Source organism: Choloepus didactylus, chromosome 5 (genome assembly GCF_015220235.1).
Source record: "Choloepus didactylus isolate mChoDid1 chromosome 5, mChoDid1.pri, whole genome shotgun sequence".
NCBI lineage: Eukaryota > Metazoa > Chordata > Mammalia > Pilosa > Megalonychidae > Choloepus > Choloepus didactylus.
Window position 1 is genome coordinate 43,534,546 of NC_051311.1, and position 20,960 is coordinate 43,555,505.

The window sequence follows — 20,960 nt, forward strand, 5'->3', positions numbered from 1 at the left end:
TAATGTTTCCAATTCTTCCTGTTCTACTTTTGCCTCTAGATGATCCTTTTCCATTAATTTAGTTATGACCACAATAAATCCTGTCTTTTCTGTCTTCCTTCCCTCCATTGATTTCCCCACATTGTAGCTAAGGTGAACATTTTAATATACATGTATATATGGAAATGCTACTGTGTATACACAAGACTAATCTATGAAGTTGTCAATGAAAATAATATACATGTACTCATAGAATTATAAAATTTTTAGGCAGCAAAATTTAAGAAAATATAAAAATAAGAATGACCAAAAAAGAAACTCTTAAAAACAATTGCTATCCTTAATCTCCAGCTATTTCTTAAAAATCAGTAATAAAAATATGAATAACCCAATAGGTAAATGGACAAAGAACATAAGCAAGCTGTTCATATCAGACATAGTCAATTAAGCTATTGCATAATGTCAATTATACTGCCAATTTTATAAATTTAAACTGAAAAAAGATTTTTTGAGTTACAAATTTAGCAAAGATTAAAAATTTGATGATACCTAGTACATTGAAGGCATGGAGGAGACCAGCATTTTTATATGTTTGTTTGTACATAAATACAGATGTCCTGAAAAGATACTGAGGCTGTCGTTGACAATGCTAAGCTCTGAGGAGGTTGTGAATGTCGTTAATGAAGGATCGAAAGGGGAAATTTACTTTTCATCTTACATCTTTCTGCATTGCCTGTATTTTTTACTTTAAGTCCACATTACTTTTATCAATGTGGTCACTTCTTCCTCCTTCTCTCCATTGCTATTAAATAATATTAAAAAATTAAATAATATTAAATATTATTAGACAGAAAACAAGTATATTTATTTCAACCCCTCCTTGTTAATATCCTTTAATGGGCTTCTCATACACATAGCATAACATCTAATTTCTTTAGTTTGTTTTATAAGCCTCCTTCTCACCCAGACCTTCCCTTTTTCCTCCAGCCTTTTTCTAGCATCCTTTCCTATGCTGATCTTTGTTCCATTCACCTTATATGATCTGTTATCATCAGACTTCATGCAGGATTTTATTTCCCTCCTGTCAGAAACATGTTTCCTCTTTCAATTGATCTGTTAACCCATATTCATTCTTTATTTTTCATTAATTTTAAACATTTCACCTGAAATGTCCACTGTCTTCCTTGTCTGCTGTTAGATGGCCCTGTTGCTTTTTCCCATGGGACTCCTTACTCATCACTTCTCACATAACATGCTTCATCATCATTGCTTGTTTGATTTTACCCACCCCCACTACAACATACGTTCTCTTGCTCACTTTTGCCTTCCCACCATCCAGAAAATGCATGGAATATAGTGGGTATTTAGTAAATAGTTCTTTTCTTTGTTAACTCTTAATATTTAAACATTTCTACAAAAATTCCCTGATTATTGATAGGCCAATAGGCTTGTCATAAAGATTCCAACTGTGATTGCCTGAGTATCGATTAGATCATTTGGCACACAGTCCATATACTTTTTTTCCTGTAACTGCAAAACTCTCTCCTAAAATGGTAATATAAATGTTTAATTAATCATGGTTTTCTTTAGATAAAATAAAGATGCAACCAAGAAAGAAACACATGGCTTTGTAAAGACATGTGGTTAACCGATGGTTTTAAAATAACATTTATAAATTTGACTATTTAGGATCTAGCTTAGTTGTGTATTAGGAAACTGTGAATTGGGCTTGCTAGGAGCATTGTGAACAGGGTGAGTCTGTATTAAATAAGGTTCACATTGTTACAAGTATCAGAAACGCATTTAAGTTAGCTGAAGCCAGAGAAAAACAGAGGGAGGGAGGGAGGGTGAGGGGGAGGAGACAAGGGAGTGATTGTGAGAAATAGGCTATTGAGACGTACTGGTTGTGTTATGAATGCTGAAGTAAGACAGACTCAGGCTTTCTTATTCAATAAGGTAGAACTATGCAAATAAAAGGTATAAGGATACAGGTTCTAAAAAGAGCAAATTCTCTTTAACCATTACAATTGTCCCTCATAGGAAAACAATTCCTTGAGACTTGGTGATTTTTCTGCTTGGAAATTATAAAAGTAGAAGCTAAAGGCAATTGTTTGGGTTGTTATGGAGAAGATTCCTGCCATCAATGGGAGGTTGTACCATAATCCCTAAAGTCTGAGATTAATGAGTCCAGGGATGTATGAGGACACTGTAATATTTAGTTTGCTGTGATCACAAATGTTATACAAGCAGAATTTCATCTGAGGCTCATAAAAGTTTCACCTGCCTTATAATGAAGATTTAGTTGATAGAATCAACTATACTCTGTGCCAAAAAAGGACAACTGACCTGAGGATAGGCTATCACAGACCAAAGCCCCCCATAGTTCTATAAAAACACAAATTGGAATAGATTATAATTTAATATCAATATTTACAATGGAAGATATTCTAAATTAGTATGCATCTACTTTAAAAGAGTAATCTTAATTGTAATATATAGTATGTTTATCCATCTTTGTACTTTAATTTTATTTGAAAACTTAACAGTAAAAATAAATATTTTTAAGAGCTACTATATGTAGTTAAAATTCTAGAAAATAACCAGCCATAATAAATATTTTAAAATACCAATGAATGTAGAATTATTATAAGATATGCATACACTATTTCATTCAGTTTATTATTGTATCTTGCAAAATTTCTGGATGGATTTTTCATCAAATTTAGAGGGCCATTTAATATAGTCTTATAAGAAACACCAGCTATGTAACATATGCCAAATTCACTTTGGGGGAAACTGTAGTCATCCTCCACAGCAGTTATAGTAGATATATAGCAAATTATCCATTTACCTATCCAACAGGAGAGACACCAAGTGTATTAAGATACTGTACAGCATAACAGTCATTTTAAATACTAGAGCCAAATAATAAACCACAAAGGCAGTTACTATGAACTGTGAACTCTATTGCTATTGTGGTGTGTGCTTGTTTGGATGTATTATGTCCCCCAAAATGCCATGTTCTTTAATGCAGTCTTGTGGAGACAGATGTATTAGAGTTGATTAGGCTGGGATCTTTGGATTAGGTTGTTTCCATAGAGATGTGACCCATCCAACTGTGGGCAATACCTTTGATTAGACTACTTCCATGGAGGAGGGGCCCCCATTCAGTGTGGGTCTCGATTAGTTTACCAGAGCCCTATAAAAGCTCAGACAGAAGGAGCTCAGTGCTGCTGCAGCTTAGGGAGACATCTTGGAGGACGCTATTTTGAAACGAAACCTGGGAACAAGCAGATGCCAGCCATGTGCCTTCTGAGCTAACAGAGGTTTTCTGGACACCAATGGCCTTTCTCTAGTGAAGATATATTCATGTTTATGCCTTTGTTTGGTTACTTTTATAGCTGTAAGACTCTAACTTTGTAACCAAATAAACCCCCTTTATAAAAGCCAATCCATTTCCGGTATTTTGCATAACGGCTGTATTGGCAAATTGAAAGAGATTTTGGTACCAGAGAAGTGGGGTGCTGCTGAGTTTGCGAATGCCAAACATGTAGAAATGGCTTTTTAAATGGATATGGGGAAGATTCTGGAAGAATTTTGAGGATGTTGATACAAAAGGTCTAGATTGCTTTGAAGAGACTGTTTGTAGAAATATGGACTCTAAATATACTTCCTATGAGGCCTTGAACAGAAATGTTGAATGTGTCATTGCAAACTGGAAGAAAGGGAATCCTTATTTTAAAGTGGCAGAGAATTTGGCAAAATTGTGTCCTGGTGTTGGATGGAAGGCAGAACTTGAAAGCGATGAGCTGGGATACTTAGCTGAGATCTCCCGACCATTCGTAGAGGATGTAGCCTAGTGTCTCCTTGCAGCTTATAGTAAAATGTGACAGGACAGAGATAAGCTGAGAATTGAACTCTTGGGTACAAAGAAAACAGAAATTGATGGTTTGGAAGACTCTGGGCTTCTAGAAAGTGAGACCCCAGAGGATGGTGCCCCATGTGAGGATTTAACCAAACATGGAACCCGGCTGCCATTTCAGTACAAGCCAGGATTGGAGATGGAGTTATCCAGAAAGGATTTGTGGGAAGTCCCATTGTCTGAAGGTTTTGACCCCTCTAAACTGCATGCCAAGCCTACAAAATTTTTGCGAGATTTGTATAGACAGAACCGTTGCCGGTCTGGGCTGGAGGGGATGGAGGAGGAACAAAATGAAGGAAAATTTTCTTCAAGGACAGAATAATGAAAATTGAGGTCTGGAGTCAAGAGGTCTCAGCCAGGAGGAGTGGAATAACCCATGCATGTGGAAAGGGTGAGTTCGCCCCGGAGGCAGAGGGCAGGCCTTCCACCTCCATGTTCAGGAAGAGTGCTGCCACTCCAGGCCTCAGAGAGGGTGGAGCACATTCCCTGGGGATTGGGGAGAGCCTGGCCACCACCCCACTGTTCGGAGAGGAGACAGCCATTGCCCTGGAGAGGCAGAGTCCGGGTGGCACCCTGAAGCTTGAGGAGGGTGGGGCCGAGAAGAAGGTGGTCTCCCCAGGGCCTGGATATGTTGGAGCAATCACCCCAGTGTTTGGAGAGAAAAGGACAGCCACAAACGCCCTTAGAAAAGGTTGGACTCCTGCTCTCCCAAGCCCCAAGGATGAAACTTCGTTCTACAAATGACTCTCAGACTTTGAAATCTAATGGAGTTTGCCCTGCGGGTTTTAGGATCTGTTTTGGTCCCTTAAACCCTGTTTTCCTTACTGTTTCTCCTTATGGCAATGGAATGTTTATCCTATGACTGTCCCTCCTTTGTATACCTTGTTTTAAGTTTCACAAGTCCACAGCTAGAGGGGAATTTTGCATTACGACAGACCACACCTGTAATTGATTTTGATAAGATCTTGAACTTACCTATTATTAATGAAATGATTTAAGTTTTTATGATATTGTGATGGGATGAATGTATTTTGTGTGTGGAAAGATCATGTCATTTTGGAATCCAGGGGGTGGAATATGCTGGTTTGGCTGTATTATGTCCCCCCAAATGCCATGTTCTTTAATGCAATCTTGTGCGGGCAAATTTATAAAAGCCAATCCATTTCTGGTATTTTGTATAGCAGCAGCATTAGCAAACCAAAACAAGGTGTTTCTCAGAAGACAGTGTTTATGCAGCATACACATCTGCAGAGTGGTAGGGAAGGGAGTTATAGCTGTGTAGGAATTTATTTATTTCAAATTAGTTAATTATTCCAAACAGTGAAAAGGCTGCCAGTTAGAACTGAGTAAACTGCATTCATTTTTCTGTAAACTATTTAAGGTCAAGAATCACCTTGCAGTGGCTAGAATTGGACATTGTCCCTGATACTTATATGCTTATTTGATTGCTATATCAAATAAGCATTTGGAAGTACATCTGTTTTATACTACTTGAATGCCGTTTTGTTTTCACAGAAGGGTTAGATCTTTAGTCATCAAAATGAACTGATCCTGAAGTTTCTAGAAGTTATACCTACAATAGTTTAAGCTCATGTATTAGGAAAATCTTACTATGTAAAGATATTACCCCTAAAAGATCATTTTCAGTGCCAGAATTACTGATAGCAAGTTATTTATTTTTGGAAGTTACTGGAAGACTTTGTATATGCACATTCATCAATTAACTTATATATAATAACTCAATTGCCCATCAAGTCAGCCCAATTTAAGAGGCTACACTATTGACAGAGGTTAACTCTGCTAGGCAGAAGACATCTGATGTCTTAAAGTGTATGGAGGCAAGGTCAGCTTAATAAATTAATGTTTGAACATATTTATCGAATATTTTACAGGTGTTTCATTTGTACGTACACAGCTGGTGATGGAAGGGCAGGTCTGCTATGATGTTGCTACTGCCATCTGCCCTTCTGCCAATATTCTCTCTCCTCTTTGCTGTTCTTCTGGCTTTCTATGTCACCACAAAGGTTAAATTGTCACAGAAAATTCACAGGGATCACAGCTATTATTCAGCACCAGTCCTTACCAATGATTCAGATGATACTAGCAAGCTTCAAATACAGATGAAAACAATCATTCCCTGGAGGAGCCTGAAGCCATCAGCCAGCTCCCCAAAGTGTCCCTTTTCTTCTGCCTAAGGACATATCATGGTTTCAGAAAAACAGAGAAATTTTCAGAGGAAGACTTGTGGAAACATTGTTCACAAGATCCACTTTAGTTTTTTTTTGGGAAAAAAAATTTCCTTTTATAGTCCACTAATCATATAGCTTACTAACCCCTCCATTGTCCAGGCAGCCCTGCAGCATAAATCAACAATGCCAGATTTATTTATAATATTGCAATCTAGATGATCCAGAAATATTCTGACAAAACCCTTTCATAGATAAGGACTTGTCTTTTCTCTATACGAAATGCATGGCCAAGGTCAATAGCATGTTTAAAAAATAGGTATTGTTGCAGTCACTCATTCCTCCTGGGTTACCCCAACAGGCAGGAAATGAGTCACAGGCTCTTTCCTATCTGAGTTCCAACACAATTAATTTTCTTATGTTGATGTATCTATTTTTCTGTGAATTTCCATAGGTACAGTGATAACATCTTTTCTGGAGATGCTGTTCTTATATGACCAAGCACTTTACCTAACTTTTTGAAAATTTATCCAATTATAAAATATTTGAAAAGATATATAGTGGAAAGAACATGATATTCAGTGCCAGTTGAGCTTTATCGTTTACTGGCTTTTTAGCAGCCGGCACCTTATTTAAATGTCCTGAGAAGTGGTTTCCTCATCTGATTAAAAATCAAATGGATATCATTCAGTGGTTTTGGGTGGATTATGAGCCATAAGATATACGAAAGTGCTAGCAAAGTGCTTAGCATGTAGCAAGTGCTCAATAAACATTTATTTTCTTTGCAGTTTTGTGAAGTTAGTAAGATATCAGATTTTCTCCCTTTCTGTTCAATGATTCTGCACATTTTTCTTGTTATTATTTTGACTCTTTAAATATTTCTTTCCTTCTTATTTACAAACGTTCTCTTCCTTCTCCATTACCCTGACTGGGCATTCTTCAAATTATGTTCTTAATCCTTTTCTATTTTTAGTCTCTTTACTGTTTGGTAGATATTACATTTTGAAACTACTTATGTAATTTGAATTATCACTTTTATTCAGACAAGGCTAATACCACATCTAGTTCAAAGCACCCTTTTATTTTTCTAAATTATTAATCTATGTAGTCAACTTTTACCATATTCTCATCCCAATTATGAGATATTTATATTTGCAATTTTTTCACTACTTTATTACATTTTTAAAAAACCAAGTCCAAATGCTTCTTACGGAATTTTACTTTTTCATTCATTCTTTCATTAAAAAATATTTATTGAGTACTTATTATGTGCCATGGTTCTGCATTGGGTATTATAAGTTGTGGTAAACAAAGTAAACATGTTTACTAACCTGAAGGAGCATATAGACTAAATAGGTAGAAGAGTATTAGTCAAACTCTTGCCCAAAATATAACTGCAATTGCAATAGATGTTAGAAAGAAAAGAATAGAATTCTGAACTACATATAGCAAGAGATTATAACCTAATAATTGGTCATTAAAAGAGTTAACTTTAAGTTAAGATCTGAATGATGAGTTCAAATTAACTATTCTATAGTGGGTTAATGAGGAGAGAGGAACCAGGAAAGAATTCCTAGTTTTCCTGGTCAAGTTTTTTGCATTCTTTCTATTTACCATGGCAACTGCCAACCACATTTTCGTCCTCTCTTGTCTGGAATCTAATTAGCCTGCTGTTGAAGAGGAGTGTGTTGGGTAGAATTATGTTCCCCAACAAACACATGTGAATCTTAATCCACATCTCTGAGGGTGTGAACCCATTGTAAATAAGACACTTACAAGATGTTATTTTTCCTGAAAGTATGGGCCAACTGAATCAGGGTGAGTCTTAATCTGGATTACTGGATGCTTTATAAAGAGAATCTGGCAATCACAGAAATGAGAAAGGAGAGGATGTAGCCATGTGGAAGGAGGCAGAAATACAAATGAAGGAAACTAAGGATTGCAGACAAACAGAGCCAGAATGCTGCAGACACCAGGAGAAAGCAAACATTGCTGATATCTTGATTTTAGACTTCTAGCCTCAAAACTGTGAACCAATAAGTTCCTATTGTTTAAGCCAATCCAATATGTGGTGTTTGACATAGCAGACTAAGACAAGAAGTAGAGGGATGAAAAGATTCAGAGTCTTCTCAGGAAATCCAGAATGCATGGATTTATTAATACTGCTCCTTGCTCTCCAGTTAATATTTAACATCATAGCTATTACAGTTGGGAACTCAAAAGCCTTGCTCTATTTGGCTCTGGCTTTCTATATCTAACATCTTCAGCTTCCTTCCAAATCTTCTTCCTGCTTCCCCCATCCTTTCCATTTTTTCCCTGTAGGATGGTCAAAGTCCATTGACATCAACTGTTGCTAGGTTGGAATGACCTCACTCTTGTTAAAGTACACCTTTTGAAACTAGAGGCCTAAGGTCTTCATGCCTATTTTGTTCTTGTTAGAACAAGAGCTATTTGATATCTCTGTGTGTGTGGATATATATATATATATATCTACACACACACACACACATACATACATACCAAGGGTGTGACTTAAAAAGAAATGCTCAGAATTAATTTTTTTCTTATTTAAGATCTTATGAAAGAGGGATGTTCAGTATCTATCTTTGGCTGAGTAGTTTCTCATGACCTAACTCATACATACAATATTCATAAACAAGTAGGCTTTCTCCTTTGTCTTCTAGCACCTTAATCCTCTAAAAAACTCTGTTAAGATTCTGCAGACAACATGTAAAATTTAACCCTCAAAGAATCTGCTGCTCTGCATTTTGGGTAGTATCTGCATGAGTTTGTAACATGCTGTCATGTCATCTTTTATTTTAAAATATTGTTGGATTCTATTAGTTATATTTTATTATACATATTTTATCCTTATTTCATGAAGGTTATTGATCTGTAATTTTCTTTTCTTGTTATATCTTTATCGGGTTTTCATGTCAGTGTTATGCTGGCTAGCCTCATAAACATGTTAGAAAGTAAAGGATTTTGTGCAAGATTGGTATTAATTTTGTCTGACTTATATGTTATATAGAATTTGCCAGTAAGAAACCAAGACCTGGATAATTTTGGTTCTGGGTTGGTTTATTTATTGGTATTTCTTTTTTCTTTGTAAAAATAATGGTAATTAATTCTATATTTTTATAGAATTTTTATAGAATATGACTCCAGATTTTCTGCTTCTTTGTTAGTTGGTGTGGTAGGCAAAATTCTGAAATGCTCCTCTAGATTCTCACCCCCCATATGTATATGTACTATATTATTCCTTCCTATTGAGTATGAGTAGACTGTGTTGAGTCACTACCCCTGTGATTAAGTTATGTTATCTGAAAACAGTGAAGGTATTTTGTTAATGTAATTAAGGTCCTTAATCAGTTGGGTTTAAGTTAATCAAAGGGGATATTATTCTGGGCTATACTTTAATTCACTGAATATTTTAAAAGAAGGTCTAGGCAACCCTTTTTAGGTTCTAATGAATTGGAGTAGCTAGTGGTGGATACCTGAAACTATCAAATTACAACCCAGAACCCATGAATCTTGAAGGAAATTGTATTAAAATGTAGCTTATGAGGGGTGACAATGGGATTGGGAACGCCGTAAGGACCACACTCCCCTTGGTCTAGTTTATGGATGGACGAGTAGAAAAATAGGGGAAACAAACAAACAAACAAACAAACAAACAAAGGCACCCAGTGTTCTTTTTTACTTTAATTACTCTTTTTCACTTTAATTATTATTATTGTTATTTTTGTGTGTGTGGTAATGAAGGTGTCAGGGATTGATTTTGGTGATGGATGTACGGCTGTGTGGTGGTGCTGTGAACAATCGAATGTACGATTTGTTTCGTATTGACTGCATGGTATGTGAATACATCTCAATAAAATGAATATAAAAAAAAAAAGAAGATCTAGGAATCAGAGACATAGCAATCAGTGAGTTTCAAAACATCAGAAGAATGTTCCATTGGCCTTGAAGAAGCAAACTGCCATGTTGATAAGAAGGTCACATGAAGGGTATGGTGTGTGGTTTCAGCAGCTGAGGGCCTCAGTCAACAACCACTGAGCTTGGAATCACCCCCTGAACCTCTTATGAGACTCCAGACCTGGCCAACACTTTGAATGCAGCCTTGTGAGAGCCTAAGCTCAGACCCAACTAGCCCAAACCTGGATTCCTGATCCATGGAAACCATGAAATAAAAAATGTATATTGTTTTAAGCTACTGTGTTTGTAGTAATTTGTTACGTAGCAATGGGAAACTAACAGAGTCAGTTTGGGTAAATTGTGTTTACAGATTGAATGGACTTATGCCCATTTTATCTAATGTGTTGAATTGATAACCATAAGATGTTTATGGTATTATTATCCTATTAAGGTCTGTAGAATATGTGGTGATATTACCATGTCCATTGCTGATATTGGTAACTGGTGTTTTCTCTTTTCCTTTTTTGTTCCTTAATTTTTTAAAAATCAATGGTGCTAGGGTTTTAGCAACTTTGTTTTTTTGCAAATAACCACTTTTGGCTTTGCTATTTTTCTCTATTTTTCTTTAGTTTTTATTTCATTGATTTCTGTTATCAATATGATTTTCTTCCTTCTGCTAATTTAGAATTTAATGTGTTCTTTTTTTAACTTCTTAAGGTGGAGATATACCATTTATTTAAAATCTTTCTTCATTGATTTCAAATAACATTTTTTTTAGCTATTTATGAAGAACAGGATAGTGTCCAGAAATAGACCCACACATATTTGTCTATTGATTTTTGTCAGAGGTGTCATAGCCATTCAGTGAGGAAAGGAAAGTCTTAGCAACAAACGGAGCAGCAAAAAATGCAATAAACACATGGGAAAAAAATGAACCTGACTGCTTTATCACAGTGCACATACAGATTAATTCAAGATGAAATATATTAATAACCATCAACACTAAAATTAAAAGCTCTAAAATAGAAGATATTTGAGCCTGAGGGAGGCAAAATTACCTTAGATAAGACCAAGAAAGCACTAGTCTAAAAAAAAAAACAACAAAAAAAGTTAAATTGAATTCCTCCAAAATTTAAAACGTCTCTCCTTCAAAAAATACCATTAAATAAAATGAAAAGTCAAGGTCAAGAACAGGAGAGTGCATTCAAAGTACATATAACTGACACCAGAGTTGTGTACAAAATACAGACATAATTTCTATAAATTGGTAATGGAAAGCCAAAACACAATTAATAAAATTGGTCAAAAGTCTTGAGGAGTAACTTTATAAAAGAGGATATAGAAATGCTTTATAAGAATAATAAAAGTGTTTACTATATAATTTGAATATTAAAACCATGAGAGTATTTCATACTCATCCAAATGGAAAACTTAAAAAGACTGGTAAGACATATGTTTGCAAGGACATAGAGTAACTGGAACTTCCTTGTATTGCTGGTAGGAGTTAAAATGGTATACCTCTGAAAATATGCAATTTATTATTATTGCAATTACAAGTATGGATTAAATCTATACTGAAAAATCAGAAATTTTGGAATGAGATTGCATGAAAATAGTAAGAAATGTTCATAATATGATATTTAGTAAAATGAAAATTGATCAAAATTTGTTTGTATATTATGTGTCACTTAGGTGATCATGGAGGCTTATTACAAATTGTTAACATAAGTTATCTGGAAGGCAGGAGCTGGGATAAAGTCAGTAGAAAAGAGGAATGATGGCAGTTGGAGAAAAGTTAAATATAAGGAAAAAATAAGACTTATCAAAATCTATCATTTATGTAAAATTGTGTATGTATGAGTGAGAAAGTGTATTTTTGCATATGTAATATATTTTTTATTGTTTGTGGTGCTTTTTTTTTTTTGTTCTTAGACTTGGGCTTGCTGAGGAAAAGAAGGGGCATTGAGAAGGGAGAAATGAAGGTAACAATTTTAATAAATTAATAAAAGGAGTGCTCACACAGAGTTGCAATTGTCTTGGAAGTTTCAAGGAAAAGGAAGTTCCTGAAATGGCATGTCAGAGTGCAAAAGTCTTGGGCAGCTGAAGAGCAGAGAAGAGAAAAATACAAATCAATAGTAATGCAAGAAAGATGTGATCATGGAACATGAAGAAGTCACTTTGGAGAAGAGCTATATGGGAATACTAAGGTTAAAGAGATTATTTAGACATTAAAACGTGAAGCTAAGGAATTTGAATTTATCTCCTGCTATATTTGCCAAAGGAGTAGTTTCTCTCCCACTAGGGCCTGATTTCCTACTAGACGTTTCATATTCTTAGGAGCTTATTAGGGGCAACTCGTGATTTTTAATAGTTTTAAAGGAAAATATCATATGTAATTCAATGAGTAGGTAATACATTCATTAAAAATAGGAAGTAATCTCTATCTTGTCTCTGAATATTGCTTTGATTTTTATTTTGTATTAGTAGATGAACAACTCTGAGGTAATGAGAAGCTAAAAACATTTGAGACACCTTTTCTCATACATTATAGATGCTATAATGCTACCAATGGACCTATGCCTCATATAACTTGTTCTTGGCTGTAACGTTTTATAATACGACTTGTTACCCCATGTTGTGAGATACTTAGAAGAATGATGCATTATACAATATCAGAGGAAAAACATGAAATTTATAAACCTGTCATCTATTCTCTGTTCAGAGCTCCCAATTTCATTTAAACCTGTTAAGATTTGATTTCTTTTTTTCTTGCAAAAAAAGTAAAACTTACTGATGAGAAGTACAGCTTTTAAAAGTTCATTTTAAAGGTTGTTGAGAAAGTTTTGATAGTAGATATTTCTAGGTTACCATAAAACATTATATTACATTAAAATTTTAGCCAAATGATCAGTGGGTGCACTCATTGCCTTCCCCCCTGCGTGGGATCTGGTTCCCGGGGATGTGAATCTCCCTAGCAGCGCGGGGTGTGACTCCTGGGGATGAGTCTGGGCCCAAAATCGTGGGGTTGAGATAATCTTCTTGACCAAAAGGGGGATGCAAAATGAGACAAAAAAAGTTTCAGTGGCTGAGAGATTCCAAACGGAGTTGAGAGGTCACTCTAGTGGGCATTCTTATGCACTACATAGATCATCTTTTTTTTTTTTTTATTTTTTTTATTTTTTTATGTGCATTAACCTTGTATCCCACTACTTTGCTAAATTTGTTTATTAGCTCTAGTAGCTGTATCGTCGATTTCTCAGGGTTTTCTAGATATAAGATCATATCATCTGCAAACAATGACAGTTTTACTTCTTCTTTTCCAATTTGGATGCCTTTTATTTCTTTGTCTTGCCGGATTGCCCTGGCTAGCACTTCCAGCACAATGTTGAATAACAGTGGTGATAGCGGGCATCCTTGTCTTGTTCCTGATCTTAGAGGGAAGGCTTTCAGTCTCTCTCCATTGAGTACTATGCTGGCTGTGGGTTTTTCATATATGCTCTTTATCATGTTGAGGAAGTTTCCTTCAATTCCTACCTTTTGAAGTGTTTTTATCAAAAAGGGATGTTGGATTTTGTCAAATGCTTTTTCAGCATCTATTGAGATGATCAATTGATTTTTCCCTTTTGACTTGTTAATGTGTTGTAATACATTGATTGATTTTCTTATGTTGAACCATCCTTGCATGCCTGGAATAAACCCCACTTGGTCATGGTGTATGATTTTTTTAATGTGTCTTTGGATTCGAATTGCAAGTATTTTGTTGAGGATTTTTGCATCTATATTCATTAGGGAGATTGGCCGGTAGTTTTCCTTTTTTGTAACATCTTTGCCTGGTTTTGGTATTAGATTGATGTTAGCTTCATAAAATGAGTTAGGTAGTGTTCCCTTTTCTTCAATGTTTTGAAAGAGTTTGAGTAAGATTGGTGTCAGTTCCTTCTGGAAAGTTTGGTAGAATTCCCCTGTGAAGCCATCTGGCCCTGGGCATTTATTTGTGGGAAGATTTTTGATGACTGATTGGATCTCTTTGCTTGTGATGGGTTGGTTGAGGTCTTCTATTTCTTCTCTGGTCAGTCTAGGTTGTTCATATGTTTCCAGGAAATTGTCCATTTCCTCTACATTATCCAGTTTGTTGCCATACAGTTGTTCATAGTATCCTCTTATAATTTTTTTAATTTCTTCAGGATCTGCAGTTATGTCACCTTTTTCATTCATTATTTTGTTTATATGTGTCTTCTCTCTTTTTGATTTTGTCAGTCTAGCTAAGGGCTTGTCAATCTTGTTGATCTTCTCAAAGAACCAACTTTTGGTGATATTTATCCTCTCTATTGTTTTTTTGTTCTCTATGTCATTTATTTCTGCTTTAATCCTTGTTATTTCTTTTCTTGTACTTGGTTTAGGATTGGTTTGCTGTTCATTTTCTAGCTTCTTCAGTTGATCCATTAGTTCTTTGATTTTGGCTCTTTCTTCCTTTTTAATATATGCGTTTAGTGCTATAAATTTCCCCCTTAGCACTGCTTTTGCTGCATCCCATAGGTTTTGGTATGTTGTGTTCTCATTTTCATTCGTCTCTATATATTTAGCAATTTCTCTTGCTATTTCTTCTTTAACCCACTGATTGTTTAGGAGTGTGTTGATTAACCTCCAGGTATTTGTGAATTTTCTAAGTCTCTGATGGTTATTGACTTCTAATTGTATTCCATTGTGGTCAGAGAATGTGCTTTGAATAATTTCAATCTTTTTAAATTTATTGAGGCTTGTTTTATGTCCCAGCATATGATCTATTCTGGAGAAAGTTCCATGAGCACTAGAAAAGTATGTGTATCCTGGTGATTTGGGATGTAATGTCCTGTATATGTCTGTTAAATCTAATTCATTTATCAGATTGTTTAGGTTTTCAATTTCCTTATTGGTCTTCTGTCTGGTTGATCTATCTATAGGAGAGAGTGATATGTTGAAGTCTCCCACAATTATTGTGGAAACATCAATTGCTTCCTTTAGTTTTGCCAGTGTTTCTCTCATGTATTTTGTGGCACCTTGGTTGGGTGCATAGACATTTACGATTGTTATTTCTTCTTGCTGAATTGCCCCTTTTATTAGTACGTAGTGGCCTTCTTTGTCTCTCAAAACATCCCTGCATTTGAAGTCTATTTTATCTGAGATTAATATTGCTACACCTGCTTTCTTTTGGCTGTAGCTTGCATGAAATATTTTTTTCCATCCTTTCACTTTCAGTTTCTTTGTGTCCCTGTGTCTAAGATGAGTCTCTTGTATGCAACATATTGATGGTTCATTTTTTTTGATCCATTCTGCGAATCTATATCTTTTAATTGGGGAGTTTAATCCATTTACATTCAACGTTATAACCGTGAAGGCATTTCTTGAATCAGCCATCTTATCCTTTGGTTTATGTTTGTCATATTTTTCCCCTCTGTCTATTAATATCCTTTATTGTATCCATACCGAATCTCTTTAGTACTGAACCTTTCTCCAAGTCTCTCTGTTCTTTCTTTGTTTCTCTGTCTGTAGGGCTCCCTTGAGTATCTCCAGTAGGGCAGGTCTCTTGTTAGCAAATTCTCTCAGCATTTGTTTGTCTGTGAAAAATTTAAGCTCTCCCTCGAATTTGAAGGAGAGCTTTGCTGGATAAAGTATTCTTGGCTGGAAATTTTTCTCACTCAGAATTTTAAGTATATTGTGCCACTGCCTTCTTGCCTCCATGGTGGCTGCTGAGTAGTCACTACTTAGTCTTATGCTGTTTCCTTTGTATGTGGTGAATTGCTTTTCTCTTGCTGCTTTCAGAACTTGCTCCTTCTCTTCTGTGTTTGATAGTGTGATCAGTATATGTCTCGGAGTGGGTTTTTTTGGATTTATTCTATTTGGAGTTCGCTGAGCATTTATGATTTGTGTATTTATGTTGTTTAGAAGATTTGGGAAGTTTTCCCCAACAATTTATTTGAATACTCTTCCTAGACCTTTACCCTTTTCTTCCCCTTCTGGGACACCAATGAGTCTTACATTTGGACGTTTCATGTTATCTATCATATCCCTGAGGTCCATTTCGATTTTTTCAATTTTTTTCCCCATTCTTTCTTTTATGCTTTCATTTTCCATTCTGTCATCTTCGAGGTCACTGATTCATTGTTCAACTTCCTCTAGTCTTGTACTATGAGTGTCCAGAATCTTTTTAATTTGGTCAACAGTTTCTTTAATTTCCATAAGATCATCCATTTTTTTATTTAGTCTTGCAATGTCTTCTTTATGCTCTTCTAGGGTCTTCTTGATTTCCTTTATCTCCTGTACTATGGTCTCATTGTTCATCTTTAGTTCTTTGAGTAGCTGCTCTAGGTGCTGTGTCTCTTCTGGTCTTTTGATTTGGGTGCTTGGGCTTGGGTTATCCATATCGTCTGGTTTTTTCATATGCTTTATAATTTTCTGTTGTTTTTGGCCTCGTGGCATTTGCTGAGCTTGATAGGGTTCTTTTAGGATTTGTAGACCAATTGAAGTCCTTATCTCTAATTTATCAGATCTACAGCTTCGTGGAGTACACTTTCTCTAACTAACCAGCAGGTGGCGTCCACAAACCACCTGTTCTCCACAAGCCAGTTCTCCCCTGCTTAGCCTTTTTGGTGAGTGGGGGAGTGAGTCTTGTGGGGTCCAATTGGTGTACCAGGCTTGCGTGTGTAGTTGGTGTTGCCTGCCCTGTGTATGGGGCGTGTTTCTGGGCAGTCAGGGAGGGGGGGGGTGGCTCTAACAATCAAATCTCCCTGGTGATCCTAGAGTTTTAAAGCTGCTGCAGTAGTCTAATCCTTCAGTTCAGTCCTGCCACAGTTTGTCTCTGCCACTGACCCACAAGTCCTTGGTATTGGCGTATGGCTCCTGAGACTTGCAAGTGGGCCCCTCTTCCAGGCCGTGCACCCCGGGTCCTCTGTTGAGGGATGGCTGTGCTATGTCACAGGTGAATGCCGTCCCCCCAGGGCAGTTCTGGGCTGCTGGGCTGTGTAGGGAGGCTCCCAGTCTGCTGAAATGATGGCTGAATGGGGCTTTGTTAATTCACACTGCTCTACCTTCCCAACTCTGGGACAATCAGCTGAGGTTGCAGGGAAGGCTAATGTCCGCGCCCAGTTTTGTGGTGTGTGCCTGTTATTTGAAGCACTTCCGTCACACTGGGTTGTCTGGGGCAGTTCTGGGCTATGGGGCTGGCGATGGGCAGGAGTGTTTCCTGTCCAGCAGGATGATGGCTGTGAGCGGACACCCCCCTTTTCTTGGGAAGTTGTGGTGTTTAGTGAATTTTCTCAGCCACTGGATTATTGCGTTTTGTCTCAGAGCTCTCCTAGTTCTGCTCTTGACTTGACCTGCCCAAATAGCAAGTCTTTGAAGCTTTCTGTATTGGGCTTCTTAGAGTAATTGTTTTAGAAAAAGAAAATAGGATTTAAAAAAAAAAAAAAAAAAAAAAAAAAACGGGCCCTTCTCAGAGATCTAATGGGTTATTGAAATGCTAAGAGACAAAGCAAACAGGGCCATTAAGGAAAGGTCCACAGGGCAGAGAGATCAGCTTTTCTTCGGGATTTGCATATGCGTCTCAGGGCCCTTCCCCTTTCTATGTTCACCAGAACTCCAAAAATCCTCCGCTTTTATTTTGGAGTTTTTCGTGTTGTTTTTTTTCTATGCCTGTCTCCTCTCTGCTGGGCTGGCTGCTCTCAGATTCTCTGGTGTCTGGTCTCAGTCTATAGATTTCGCTGATCTCAGCAGTTCCACGTTTTCATGAGTGTTGTATGAAGTATGCCCAAAGTCAGATTGCTCTGTGGTGTCCAGTCCACGCAGTTCCTGGCTTTCTACCTACTTTCCTGGAGGAGTAACTTGGCTTTTAAATGCTTCAGTCTGGAATGGATACACATCACTTCTGTACATAGCCTGTTGGCTAGAACTAGTCCAGTGGCACTGCCAAACTGCAGGAGGGCTGGGAAATATGGGGGAGCACGTGGATAGTGTGTAGCAAATGCTTCTGCCACACAGCTGAATGAGCCTTCACTGAAGAATGGTCGATGGCTTCTGGAACACCTCTGTCAGGCAGGTGGCTGGTGTTTGCTGGTCCTTTGTTCCTGGTTTGTGTTTCAAAATGGCTTTCTCCGAAATGTCTCTCTGAGCTGCTCTCCCATAGATCATCTTTTAAGGTTTTAATGCATTGGAATAGCTACATAGCTAGAAGTAAATACCTGAAACTATCAAACTGCAACCCTTGACTCTTAAAGACAATTGTATAGCAACATAGCTTACAAGGGGTGAGTGTGATTGTGAAAGCCTTGTGGATCACACTCCCTTTATCCAGTGTATGGATGGATGAGTAGAAAAATGGGGACAAAAAATTAAATGAAAAATAGAGTGGGAGGTGGGGTTGATTTGAGTGTTCTTTTTTATGTTAATTTTTTTTCTTATTTTTACTTTTTCTGGTTCAAGGAAAATGTTCCTTGATGATTGTATGGTATGTGAATATATCTCAATAAAAATTGAATTAAAAATTTAGCCAAATGAAAAAGAGATTGAACTTATGTTAAGAATGTGACAGACACATTTGTACATTTTGTGTACATTTTGTGCATATTTTGTGTGTTATTCACTTTGAATAAATAAAATCTATTAAGATTATAATACAATGGTTGTATGCCAGGTTCTGTTCTATCCCTTCTACAAGAATTAGCTTGGTTAATTTTTCCCTGATTTTCTTAGCCACATTTTACAGGTACAAAGAAGAACTATTAAGTAACTTGCCAAATATTATACACATAGCAAGCATTAGAAACCAAACATGAACTCAAATAGCAGTTTCTTTTAGGCCTGTGTTCTCTCTCCTATGCCACAATGCCTCTTAAAGCATTTCTCTACCTGTGTATGACTTTTATTACTACCAAAATGCTTTTAAACCAGGGTTTGTAATTCATTGTCATTTTTCTTGTTGTGATGCCTTCTCTGCCCCTTCACTTCATTAGCTATTTCCAACCCACTAATGCTGTTCCTTTCCTCAATCTTTTTTCCTAATCTTTTTGCATCATTTTTTCCTACATTCATCCCATTTTTAACAGCACAATTGTTTCAAGGGCATATAACCCTCCTCTGCATTGTAAGGTGTAAGAAGGATTCATTCTGCTCATCGAAAGCATGGCTATTGTAGTAGATGCTCAACTGTCTTGTTGTATCTTTGTGTCTCTTATTTATTCTTTATGTAACAAATACCACTTACTCAATAATAGCTTTGACTACTCTAACAATGTGGTAGGAAAAGATGTCTGTCCTTGAAATGCAAAATGACCACTTCTTCCTAACACTTTTAAGGGTTACCTATCCATATCTGATGAGGCCATGATTTTCAGGGAGAGAAATACTTGAGGAAGGCCACTTGTCTCTCTTTGCATCTCTTTTTCTTTTTTAAACAGGTCTTTCTCTTTTCCACTTCAGAAAGTACCTAATGCACTTAAAGTCAAAGAAAATGTGTTTTATCAGTTTATAACACTCACATTCTTATGTTTAACTTGTTTCTGAAAACTGTATGATTTTATGTGCACAATGCTATGTTTGGTGTTGTGAAAGATGGGTTAGGAATGCGAAGTGGTAAAAGAAATGCTTTCTTTGCCTTTGAGATCGTTAAGATCTAATTTAGGAGAAAAGACAAAAAATAACCATTCTTCCATAGCTGGAAGAAAGAAGCAATATTTATATCATTAAAAGTTTAGAATTTAGGAGAATAGAATATATAAACAGGAACATATGTATTTATATACACACACACACACACACACACACATATATGTATGTGTGTGTGTGTATAGTAAGAAAATGGGTCTTAGTAAGGAAAAGTAAGAAAAATAGTAAAGGAAAGGAACTAGGTAGTTCTTGAATGAAATCCTGGGTTCAAGTCCATGGGTGAACTAAGGTCGATGCTCCAGATATGGGGTGGGGGATACAGCATGGTGTATTTTCCATTTGGTCAAGTCTCTCATGTGATTTAAATGTGGTCTATAGTTTTCCTGATATGCTTGAGACATTTATTTCCAAGTATAGGTCTAGGTATTTTATTTCACTGTACTATCTTTGTGCAAATACTAAAGGTAATGGAGCCCGCTAAGGTCTTGTCTTTGGTGATTGGCCTCTCTACTTTGGTTTGTGGGGGCACATTTATAACTAGCTATGTTGCAGGTGCCTGTGGATTTTTTTTTCTCTTCTAGTTGCTTAGTCTTTTTTTATAAAGAGATATGTAATGGTTCAAAAATTTTGCTGGCATAAAGGTCTTGCCCTAATCAGAAATCTGTTTCTTGATTACTATTGGTAACTTCCTTATTTTGGAAAAATTGCATGTGCTTTAAGTAAAAGAACAAAAATCCACAATGGCCTTATAGTAACTTCAAGTAATTGATAAGTAGTAATTTATTTACTCTACTGTTATTAATCAATTAAAATGATCAATTATTAATATCTTAATTGAGAAATAAAATAGCCACAGTGATAAAATTACAAAAGCATATTTATCTGCAGTAAGATATAAATAGAGATGTTCATGTATCAAGAACTTTAAACTGTTTACATTGTCAGGTCCAGGAATGTTTATATTGCCCGGTCAGAAAGGGCAACAAATTATGCAGAAGATATTTCTTAAAACATTATTTATAATAGAGGAAACAGAAACAATATGAAAGTTCAAAAACAGAGAAATGGTGAAATAAATAATGTATTACTTAATAGTAACAGGTGTCTCCCTTTGGCTAGAGCTGAGATTCATTTTAGCCTGAAGGAATTTCTGGGGAGGTTGGGAATTGAACCATATTTATAATTAGCTTTGAGATATATGGAGAAGTGCCTATTAGACTAGGGTGGAGAGAAGTTTGGTAAAAGGAGCCCAAAGGAAGAGTGAGTTACTGGGAAGCAAGAAAAAAAAATCATGATAAAAAGGGAAGAAACTTGTTATTCCA